General features: G+C 36.7%; 1 long non-coding RNA gene across 2 annotated transcripts in view; it reads left to right on the top strand.

Annotated features, from left to right (window-relative positions):
* Window positions 1–12,698, top strand: part of LOC141499789 (uncharacterized) — a 32,180-nt gene that overhangs the window by 5,590 nt on the left and 13,892 nt on the right. The gene's annotated exons all lie outside the window — the stretch shown is intronic.

Raw genomic sequence — 12,698 nt, 5'->3', positions numbered from 1 at the left:
TCAATCTTCTGTGAATTGCTGGTTTTATACTGTTAGCAAGACAGAAAAGACTCCATATTTATGAGGATGACTTCTCATGCCAAGTGTTTTTTCCTACCCCAATTCAAGTAAGAATATTCATTTCGTATAGTCAGCAACAGCATTCTTACTGTAAAATAGCGTTCTTAACCAGTAAAACAGATACAATAGTACTGCCTTATCTCATTGTGATACATATAAGTTTCCTAAATTTTTGTAGATATTTCCTTTTTTTCTGAGGAGAATTTAAATGTAATCATCTGTCAGTCTTCCTGAATAAAACAGTGAGACCTGGAAAGCACAATTTGAATTGGGGTCAAAATAGGGAACAGCATGGTCTTGTAGAAAGAACTTTGAATTTGGGGTCCAAGGATCTGGCTGTTCCTTACTATTTAGCATGCCTTTGTCAAATTACTTCAGATCTCCAGTATCATTTTCCACATGTGGAAAATGAAGGGGTCAGAGTGCTGGTTCTTCTGGCCCCTTTCAACCTCTTGCTCTGTGGTCCTATCAGCTATAAGCCTAAATCTATGAAAACAGGCATAGCTCCAGGGAATTGACCATAATGGGTTGCCCATCTCCTCTGTCCTTTATGACAGGGTCCCTCTGAACCTTCAATTCTAGATTCTGCTGTTCCCCTTTCGGGCTCTAGTGGTAGTTCCATCTCTGTCCACAATTCTCAATTGAATCTTTACTAGAGGAAGAGAATACCAGTCAAAACTATATCTATTGCCACCACTGATATGAGTGTACAAAATCGATAATCCACCACTGATATGAGTGTACAAAATCGATAATCCCTGGTGAAAATTAACTTATTTTTCTCAATCAGGTTATGGATAAGTGTTGTCACTAATTATGAACATTACTGTAATAATGAGGGGGAAAATGGGATTTTCCCCCCCTTAGAATGATAAATTTAGAAGTTATTGAAAACATTTCACTTCCCCATCAGAAAAAAATAGATTTTAGTCCCTATTTAGCAAGAAGACTTAATGTAGATAGGAAGTTACCAGAAGGACCACCATGGAGTCACATTTCAAGTGAGTTCCACCTGGCCTGGTCCAATTCTTCTCTTTTCCACTCTCCCTTTCTTGATCCTTTGCTTCTCCATTTCTACCCCGACTCCTCCCTTCATGCCCCACTTCAAGCATCAGCCTTGAGGTGTCATATCTTAAAAAGTTGATTTGAAGATTTTTCCCCCCACTACCTCCAGTCATGCTTTACTTTGCCCCAGGTGCACAACTTAGTAGTTATAATTCTGATTTTGAGACAAGCCTCTTCTTGTAGATAATTGCCCATCACTGGAGAGTGGCATTGCGTCGAAAGGAGAACGGAAACATTTCACTAATGACAAAATCATATATTCATTCTTAAGACTTTTCCAGATGCTTATTTTACATGATTGTGGTTGAGAAGAAGAGACAGCTGGGGGCAGGAAAAGTTAAGAAACTCAGGAGATCTAGCTAAGGCAAATAGCTTCTCTGTCCAAGAGAAAAATGACATGTAGTCCATCAACCTGATGGCTGCCTGGAGATCACAGCCTCAGAGCAATCCCTCTTCACACTTGCCTTGTGGGGCATATGACAAACGGTAGTGAATGATTAGTAATTATTGACATTTGTCAACTCCCCAGTTCTACAGCCGGAAAAGGGGAAATGGCAGCAATCATGCCCAATTTAGGCTCCTGTGACGTCAGGATTTTCACGGACTCACACGGACATCAGAAGCAACTGGAAAAGACTTGCAGATGTTCAGTCAGCTATGACAGTGATGTTGCCAGTGTTGCACATGTATCAGCCAACGATTAAGATATCAAAAGCGATCACTAGAGCTTACTGACAGTGGGCTCAATTGTTTGCACCTGTTTCCCCCTACATTACACACATGTCTGGAATGGATTACCCCAATTGTGCTCAACACATTTCACCTTTCCTCACTGTGACTATCCTTGCAGCATCTCTGTTAAAGATCACATAGCCCTCCTGAGTAAGGATCCAAAGGAGGGAGGAAGCTTTATGATTTTGGTTTTATCTGGGACTTCCATCCACAGGCAAAAAACCCCAACAAATGGAGAGCTGGATTCTGAAAATCCTGGGTTCAAATGCTACCTCTCATGAAGCTATGTGACAGGGCAAGTTGGTTAATTTGCCTCATCTTTAAAATGGGGATAATAATATTTGTAGAATTTACCTTAGTTGCCCTGGTGAATATTTTATTTATAAACAAATATATTTACAAAAATTGGTTTGCAAATCATTTATTCAAAAGTATAAAAATTTAATGAATAGAATGCTGAATTAGAAAGTTAAAGTGCTGCCTTTTAAACATAATCGCTGAGTGATCTTGGACAAGTTCCTTAACCTCTCTGAAATTTAGTTTCTTCATCTGTAAATAAGGGATAATATCTACAGTACCTATTTTTCAGTGTTGTTGTGAGGCTGAAAGCAGATGTTATATGTTGGTAGACAGTGAGATATAGTAGATAGAAAACTGGGTTTAGAGCTTCAAATCCTACCTCTGACACTTGGTCAAGTGAACCTGAGTAGACATTTAACTTTCATGTGCCTGGGACAACTTCCCATTAACTATCAACTAAATCATAGGCAGTTTGTGAGCTGGATATTGCTGGAGAGAGTTCAATTCAATAAGTACCTGCTATGTGCCAGGCAAAAGATGATATTTTACCTGAAGAAGCTTACAGTCGAATGGAGGAGACAACATGCAACCAAATAAATACAAAGCAAGTGATATACTGGACAAATAAGAGATAATTAACAAGGAAATGTTTTCTGTAGGTGGGATTTTAGGTGGAACTTAAGGAAGCCAGAGAGGAGAGAGAATATTCTAGGCATGAGGGACAGCCAGAGAGAATACTCAGGGCCAAGAGATAGCAGTTCTCATTCTAGGACTTATCCACATACCAACCAGCAGGTAATGTATAAATGTCAATTATAGTCTTATTCTTATTACAAAGGGCTAATAAACCAGTATTAACTTCTGTGAGTCTCAGTTTCTCAAATGTAAAATGAAGTGACTGTACTGGATGATTTTCCTTCCCTGAAAGGTCTTCCGTCCAGCTCTAAATGTGTAGGGTCATAGATATAGAGCTTAAAGTGCCTTAAGGACCATCTTAGTACAGTGCCCTCATTTTGAAGATGATAAAAATGAGTTTCAGGGAGTTTTAGTGACATGCTCAAGATAAGCAATAGAGGTAAAATTTTAACTGGGGTCCTCTGACTATCATTCTCAATTATTCCTACCTTTCTTTGATAAATTCCTAAGAAAGACATTTATGCAAGGTGCTTCTTCTACTCCCTCTCCTCTCACTCACTTTTAAACCTTCTGTCATTGGACTTTTGATGTCATTATTTAACTTAAAGTTCTCCCTCATGATCCTGAGCAAAAATTTAGCCTCTGTTTGCATTGATTTCCTCATCTGTAAAATATAAAAAATAATGGCAGCTACCTCCCAAGGTAGTTGTGAGGATCAAGCAATTAGCATGTAGTAAGCACTATATAAATACTAGCTATTTCTATTACCAATGATCTTTTTTTGAAAAAAAATATTTACTTTAGTCTGAACAAGAAATAAAATAAGCATTTTTTTAGTTTTTTTTTTTTTTGCAAGGCAAATGGGGTTAAGTGGCTTTCCCAAGGCCACACAGCTAGGTAATTAAGTATCTGAGGTCGGATTTGGACTCAGGTACTCCTGATTCCAGGGCCGGTGCTCTATCCACTGCACCACCTAACCTCCTCAAACATTTCTATAATATAGTAGAATAGAAAAAAGACCATTGTATATGAACCTGCAAATCTATTGTATACAAGTTGCTATTCCTTTTAATCATATAATAAAATTATTAAGCAACTTTTAAGAAATTTTATTTTTTCCCCTTCTCTCCCCTGTCCTAGAGATGGATACTATTAATCACAAATGTGTATGTGTGTGTGTGTATGTGTATGTGTGTATAAAATCATTCTATGCATACTTCTTTTTTCAATTCTTTCTCTGGATGATGATAGCACCTTTCATTATATGTCTTTTGTAGTTGATTTGGATTGCTATCAAGTTGTGGTATATAATCATGATGGAATACTACTGTGTTATAAGAAATGAACTTGATGATCATGATAAAACATGGATAGACTTGCATGAAATAGTTAATATTCAATGATCTTTTAATTGACAAATCTAATGGACTTTTTCCTATTCTTATTCTTCTTGACTACTTTGCAAATCTTTGACACTGTCAATTACCAAAGCCTCCTGTATATTATCTCTTCTCTCTGTTTTCTTGACATTGATCTCACCATGTTCTTCTCCTCCCTAATTGCTCTTTCTCAGTCCCTTTGGTTTTATCTCCCAAGGTTGTGTCTAAAAGACTCTCTTCTCTCTTCCCTCTATATTATTTTTCTTGGTGATTTCATCAACTCCCACAGGTTCAATTATCATTGCCATAGTAGATTATTTCTAATCTATAGATCTAACTCTAACTTCTCTCCCAACTTTTAGTACCGTAACACCAACTGACCTTTGACCTTCTTGAATTGGAATGTTTTATAGGTTTAAATTCATCACCCTTTTTATCTTTTCCTTCAAACCTTCCATTCTACTTTCCTATTTTTTCAAGGGCAACAACATCCTCTGAACCATTCAAACTTGAAATCTCAGTGTTGAATTTGACTCCTTATTTTTCACTCATCTTGTTTATCTGTTCAAATCTTGTCATTTTTACCTTCACAATGTATTATGTATAAGTTCTCTCCACTCATATGCCAGAACTCTACTAATCTTCTCCACCCACTTCAACAGGGAAACCAATAGCTTTCCAATTGATTTCCCTGACAAAATTCTCTCTTTACCCCAATACATTCTCTATTCAAAGGAATTTTCCAAAAACAACTCTGAAGGTGTCATTTTTTAATTTAAAAAACTCTTATCTCTCCCTATTACCTCCAGGCAACATAAAGTCCTTGTTTTGACATTTGGAAGTCTTCACCAGTGGTGTTAAAATAGAAATGGGGCCACTAAATCACATATAATGATTCCTGTGGGGGCACACTGACTCAGAAAACTACATCTTAACATCTATGTACTATTGTATTTTTAAAAATTAAATATTTTCCAAGCACATTTGAATCTGGCCCAGGCCATGCTAGGGACTGTTTTTGGAAGAATGCAGTATACCATGTTAAACACAATTTTAGAGTAGATTTTTGTATTGTAGAAAGACTCAGGACTGGGTTCAGTCTTAACTCTGTTAAACTGAGCAGCCTCAGAGATGTTACCTTCCTTCTCTTGACCTCAGATTATCTATTTGAAAAAATGAGAAGGTAAGACAATATTATCTCTCAAGCTCTTTCCTGTACTCAGCAGGGCTAAGGATAGCATCTTGTAAGAACTGTGCCTAGTCAGGTCTCTGGTGTTTACTGAACCCTATTAATTAGGGGTGAGGCGGTTCCATTATAGATGAAGATCAGGAATGTGGTACAGCAAGCCAATGCCAGAAAAAAAGATCAATAAGCTGGAAAGAGCAGGGGGCATGAGAGATTAAAAGAGACCAAAGCAGGTTCAAAACCAGAAGTTTTGAGCTTCAAATTATGAGGACAGTTCTGACTGCTCGATAAATGTGAGATAGACAAGGACCATGAATTGAATTGAATTGAATTTAAGGGTCCTCCAAGTCTTGTCTAGCAGTGACTAGTCTTGCTCTCCAAGACCAAATACTTTCTCAATCTTGCCGCCCTTCTATTATCTGGAGTGGTCTCTAGTACCATTAATTTCCATAGATTCTGTGCTTCCATATACCAAATTCTAAAAATCTTATGCTAACATGATTTTATGGTGAATGGGTCAGAGAAGGTAGAGGAAAAAACCTTTGGAAACTATTTCAATAATTTAGGTGTGAGATAATAGTTTGGACTAGGTGAGGTCAGTAGGAATGACAAAAGGTTTTGAGAGATTTTTTGAAGAAAGATTAGATAATACTTGGTGACTGAATCAAATGAAAAGTTAAAATAACTTCTAGACTGGAAAATTGGGAGATTGGGAAAATGGTGGCACAATTTAACAAAATAAGAAAATTAAACAAAGAATATGGTTTTAAGACAAAATCATTGAGTTCAGTTTTGGATATTTTGAATATGAGGTAACAATGGAAATGGCTAATAGGCAAGTGGGTGTACAGCTATTTAAATTTGAATAAGGGTGATTTGGGAGTCATCTCAAAACCTTTTTTTCTTTTTTGGCAAATAACAATTAGAGCAATGATATATTATGTTCTTTATACATTTCAGTTAATTGTGAAATTGAACATCATTGTTGAACATCATTTGTGAAAACCTGCTTGTTCCATACAAATATCCTCAAATTATGTATAGATAACTCACATAAGGGTTGTATATTGATGGTAAAGTGAGCATATCAGTCTGTAGTTATTAGTGTTTTTCTGTAACCTTTTGTATTAGTAGATTTTTTGTTTTCCCTCTCAATTTTTATTGTCTTCTTCAGAAAGCTGGTATATCTTTTCCGCACCACCATGTCAGTTCTGTAGTGTCTAAGACAGATTTCCTCTTCATATACTTGATCCATTCTAGGGGTTATTGCTATATATTTTCTCTTTACTGATATTTCTACCTCCTTTATAAGCACATCTGGGATTGAGATATTGAGTGAGGATCCCAAGAATGTTGGGACTACTATCCTTGTTGGAAAAAAATTATCATAATGATTTCTGTGAATCTTCTTTGTTTTCTTCTGTTTATTGTCTTCCTTCCACTTCCATCATTAAGTATCCTTGAATAACTGTGATTAGATGGATATCTTGACAGCATTCTTTAAATTGATTTTACTGTCCACTGTTCATAATTATCTATCATCATTCTTTGCAAGATTTTACAAACAAATTTATAAAATAATCCAATGTTTCCTTTGGAATCTATCTCTTTGTTGGACAAGTAAGATATCTGATGACAATGATACTATCTGGGCTTTTGTTTTTCTGGGTTCCTTGTGGCAATTGATTTTTGTTGGTTAACTTTCCAAATAAAATGCCTTTTTTTTTTTTTAGGTTTTTGCAAGGGAAACGGGGTTAAGTGGCTTGCCCAAGGCCACACAGCTAGGTCATTATTAAGTGTCTGAGATTGGATTTGAACCCAGTACTCCTGATTCCAGGGCCAGTGCTTTATCCACTACGCCACCTAGCCACCCCTCCAAATAAAATTCTTATAGTCATTGTCAATGGTATTACTGTTATCTGTTTCCCACTCTTGATGGTTAATTGCTTTTTAAAATAGGCTAGAGTTAATTTGTTTCAGTTATAAACTATCTTTTTCTTATTATGATTCTTTCTAAAAACTAATTATGATCTTAGTTTGATGGCTCATTGATCTGAATATGCATAGATATCTTATTTAGGGAATTAGTCTATTAATAGCAAGTTTTTCTCCTGCTTTTAAACATACAATCTATTTCATCAGAAGGTGTAAGTTGCTAACTTTGACATCATGAGGGATAGTAGAGTTCTTATTCTAATGTCTACTCACATTGTGGAGATGCCCCTGCATTCTTAAAGATTATGCCAACACAGTTCAAGCTCTGGCAGGCTTTACCATACTGGAAAGACTTCAAGTATGGATCTGGCAGAAGATCAAATCTGCTTTCCAAGGAGCAACATAACTAAGTATGAAGTGACTCATTCCCCACAGGATGGCCAAATAGTGATTCATTTTATTTTTTTGGTGGGAATTGCAATTGATTAAAAAAGAAAAAGTCTTATTGCTATGAGATTCTTTTGCTTCTGTCATAACAATGATAGAGTGGCAGGAAAGAAGACAGAGAAGGCCAATAATCACACAAGTAAAACACAGTAATCAAGTCAAACTTGAGTTTGACTATTGATATTCTAAATGTAAAATCTTTGGCCAATGACCAACTAGTAGATATATTGCCAGAAAAGATGAATCATATGAGTCTTGTCATTCTTATAAATGAAACAGAAGAAAGAAGTAAGTTGCAATAAAATGGAAGGATGGATCATGGGTATTTCTTGGTGAAACAAGATGAAGTATTACATTTTTTTGGAGTGGGTCTTATCGTATGACTAAAGATCATAAGTATTTGTGAGATAATGAACCATTTTGTATTGTAGTTTTAAGTTTAAGTCTGTAAAAATAGCATAACAAATGCAGGGTACTAAGACTGGTAAATGTAAAGAATTCCAAGAAGAACTTAATAAGATCCTTCAAATTAAATCAATAGATACTCTGATACTTGGAGACTTCAATGTAAAATTGGTTAAAGGAGAGAATGGAGAGAAATAGTTGGAAAGACATGTCTTAGGGAGGGTAACTAAGACCACAGTGAATACTGTATTGGTCCTGAAGTCAGAAAGACTAATCTTTCTGAGGTCAAATCAGCCCTCAAACACTTACAAGCTGTGTGACCTTGGGTAAATCATTTTGCCCTGTTTTCCTCAGTTTCCTCATCTGTAAAATGAGTTAGAGAAGGAAATGACAAACCACTTCGGTATCTTTGCAAAGAAAACCCAAATGAGGTCATGAAGAGTCAGACATGACTGAAGGTAACTGAATAGCAACATGATTCAGAGAGAAGGAATGAGAATGATAAAAGAGTTATAGATTACATAGAAACTCCATGCCTCTGTATTATATATATTTTCTTCCCAAAAGAGTTGATAAAATACTGAATATTCATGGTAAATACCAAATAAAATGTAGAGGCATGTGTGTTGTTCATGTAATGTATATGTATGTCCACATGTTTTGTCAACTGAGGTTGTAAGGGATGTTAGGATCAATATTTCTGAAATCTATTGATCCCTTTCCAAGGGAGATTTTTTATTTTTAGTTTTTGCAAGGCAATGGGGTTAAGTGATTTGCCCAAGGCCACATGGCTAGGTAAATATTAAGTGTCTGAGCCCAGATTTGAACTCAGGTACTCCTGACTCCAGGGCCGGTGCTCTATCCACTGTGCCACCTAGCTGCCCCTGCAAGGGAGATTTTGATTCCTGCTTGTAAAGGAACTAGAGAAAAGTCCATGAGGTAGATAATTTTTCTTTTCTCAGACAGGAATTATATCTATCTACCTCCAAAATATTTTCACTCATTTTTTAAAAAAAAAATTATTTAAGGCTAATGCTCTATCCAGTGCTCCACCTAGTTGCCCTAGTACTTTATTTTCAAGGCAGTTCTGGTTTGCAATGACCATTTTAGTTTGATAGTTCAATTTTCCAAGCAAGTTTAATGATAGAATCATAGATTTCGGAGCTAGGAATTATGTAATTCTAACCCTGAGTTGGGTCTATTTGATTTGTGTTGAATAGGATAAGTGCTGTACACTCAGTCTACATAGTACCTGGCATAGAATAGGCGATTAATAAATATTTACTGATTGGTTGATTGATAAGAGGAGTCTGCTAAATTGTGATTTTATAAAAGTCTTACTTCATTCATCAAATATGGATTTATCTTGAAGTATGTACATATCACAGTGCTAGAAATCAAAGGGAAACAAAAAAGTGTGTGAAGTCAAATGGACAAACATTTATCAAGCATTGTTCCAGATTAAATACTGATAATAAAAGAAAGGCAAAAAGATAGTCCCTGTTCTCAGAGCTCCCAGTTTAACAAAAGATTCCTACTCCTCCTTTTTCTCAAAATATACATACTTAAAGGTCCTATAAAGAATCAAGATAGTATCAGAAAACAATTAATTAAGCAACAATTTCAGGCAATGAGTGACCCAGGATGCAAGCTATAGGAGTGGCCTCAATTTTAGCCAAGGGGCATGGGGTCAGGTGTCAGTTTATCCTGAGCTAGAGTGTTTGGGGGAAAGCTATTAGAAGTTGTCCTTCATAACTGCAGAGAACCATGTCATCATATGTATGACAGCATGGAAAGCTGTATGGAAGACTCAAGCCTTGAACTGGGCCTTGAAGTCTGAGTAGACCATAAATTGATGGGGAGGTGAGAAGAAAACATCACCCATAGGGCTACAACATGAACCCAACCTTGGAGTTGTTATGGTTCATTTAAGAGATCCTATGCATAAGAAATAGCAAAAGAAGATTGGACAAATGGAATGGGGACAGATTATGGAGGGACCAGGAAAGCTGACAGAGGAGATTGGATTTCATCATTGAAGGAAACTGAAAGCTATTAGAGGTTCATAAGTAGAGGAGTGATGTGTCAAAATTTAGCATTTTTGTAAAATTAGTATAGTGATGGTGATAAGAAATGGTTCCTTTTAAAGTGGAGGGTTTTAGATCACTCTGAAATATTTTATATGGGTAACTTCCTTCAGAATTCATGTATTCTATTTCATCTTTGTAAAGTGGTGAAGACACGCATCCTTTGGGAGGTAAAATCATACCAAGCATCCTCTGGGGAAGTTTCCATTTTCCCTCTCAGCTTTGTTACTTAATTCTAATCTACCCTAGCCAGTAAACTATGAATTCAAGTCTTATTTTTTCTCCTCTCCACTGCCCTTTCCTCCCTTCCCCTCTCCTCCTTTCTCTGGTGGGGAAATGGAATTAATTGCCTTGTCCAAGGTCACACAGTTTGTAAGTTACACTGGTCTTAGATCACATTTGAACTCAAGTCCTTCTGACTCTAGGGTCATTGAGTCACCAAGCTGCCTCCTCTTTTCTTTCTTGACATACAAAATAGGTACTACCTCACATATGCGAGATAAGTAAAAACATGGTTCTGCCTTACTTCTAGATAGGAAATAGAAATTTAGGAACTTTTGGTTAGTATGTGGATATGTGGATGTTGGGGGAATGAATGAGGGGAGTAAGTATATTGTGAGAGGTAGATGAGATAGGGATTGAACTTGGAGGTCTCTGCTGGTCTCATCTGGTCATAATTTCCCTGATAGAAAAATCAGCTGAAAATTTAAATCACAATCTTAATCTTGAATTCCAAGTAATATTCAGTAAGAAAGACCTTTACAAATACTGTGGTCAGTTAGAAATTTAATCAATGAATTTCCAAACATTTATTAAATTCTTACTTTTTGCTAGACATTATACTAAGTATTGGTTATACAAAACGTTGAGTACCCTTTAGGACCTGACCTTTATTTAGTCTCTTTCCTTGAGGAACAAACATTCATTGGGTGAAACAAAATGTGCTTATATCTAAACCTTTAGTCTAACTCTCTTTGTGTCTTCCCTGCTCCCTCACACTCCCCTACCAAAGCTTCCTCTCTCTCTCTGTGCTGTCTTAACTATAGAGCCAGCCAATGGTGGAAGGATGAGAGAGAATAATGTTTACCTCTCTTCAAGCTTGCATCTACTCTTTTCTTTCTTTACAGTTGTAGCTTTAAATTGTTTTAGGAAAATTCTGAAGATCACCTGGAAGGAGAAGATATCAGATACAGGAATCCTTTCTCGAGTTAAACTGCTAAGCATTCAGATGTTACTACAGAAAATGCAACTATGATAGACTTGCCATGTAATGAGAATGCCAGACAAATGTTTGCCCAAAAAACTATTTTATGGAGAACTCACACAGTGGCAAGCACTCAGAGGGGAAGTCAGAAGAAATGATACAGAGACACCTGAAGGTCTCTCTTAAGAACTTTGGAATTGACTGATGCAGCATGGAGACACTTGTACAGGACTGCCCAGCATGATGTGCCCTCCTCAGAGAGGGCATGCTCTATGAGCAAGGCAGAATTGAGACAGCTTAAAGGAAAGTGAGAAACATAAGTTTAGAGAACCCATCCCAGGTGTTCTTGTGGATTGTTTGTGCCCAATCTGTGGTAGAGCATTCTGAGCTTGTATTGGTCTGAACAGTCACAGTCGGACACTCTGTATCTCATTTTTAACATAGTGATGTCATTTTGGTCTTCTTCAATAATGAAGGACAATAACCAACAATCTTAGCCTTAGGAATGGTTAAGTGTGTACCCTCTTACTATTATTATTGTCTATTACTCTGACAATAATTAAGAATTATTGGGAAGCTTCTTTTCCTTAAGCCATTTTCAGATAACATTTTGGTTATCAGTTGATCTTTTATTGGAGATTAGTTGGCAGCTAAATGAAGACAAGAATGGGACTCAATGTAGAGATCTGGGGAGGGTAGGATAAAGGGGTACCACAAAGAAGGTGGGAAGGCCCCAAAGACCACCTTCCCCCTTTCCCCATTTTCCCCAGGCTTACTGTGGTATGACACTTAAAGTCATATCGCATGTCATTTATATCATTGATTATTGACCCCAGCTTGAGTTTATTAAAATAATTTTCTCTAGGTGGACAATACAACAGATTTGTGAAATAGAAATTCCCTTCCTTGCCTCAAATCCCACTAAAGTGATATCAGGCTGTGTTAATGGAAGCATTATGTGCTAAACCAGAAAAGTAATTATTTCAAGCTACTTGGCAATCGTCTTGCCTGAACATATTTCAACTGCTTTTAGTTTGGGATACCACATGTTGAAAAAGAGACAAATTAGAGCAAATTCCAAGAGAGGCAACCGACATGATAAAATGTCTGGTTAAAGGTTGGTGGCATGGCTTAGGGGCTTGGTAATGGGTTATAAATCTTTTCTCTAGTCAGCACTTCATATCCAGCACCGTCTATCTGATGGCTGTCATCACTGCTTATGTTCAGACCAATGTAGAAAGGAATTGATGGTCTCAGTGAGC

Source organism: Macrotis lagotis, chromosome X (assembly GCF_037893015.1).
Source record: "Macrotis lagotis isolate mMagLag1 chromosome X, bilby.v1.9.chrom.fasta, whole genome shotgun sequence".
Taxonomy (NCBI): domain Eukaryota; kingdom Metazoa; phylum Chordata; class Mammalia; order Peramelemorphia; family Peramelidae; genus Macrotis; species Macrotis lagotis.
Note: the sequence above shows the minus strand (reverse complement) of the source record. Positions and strands in the feature narration are given on the sequence as shown.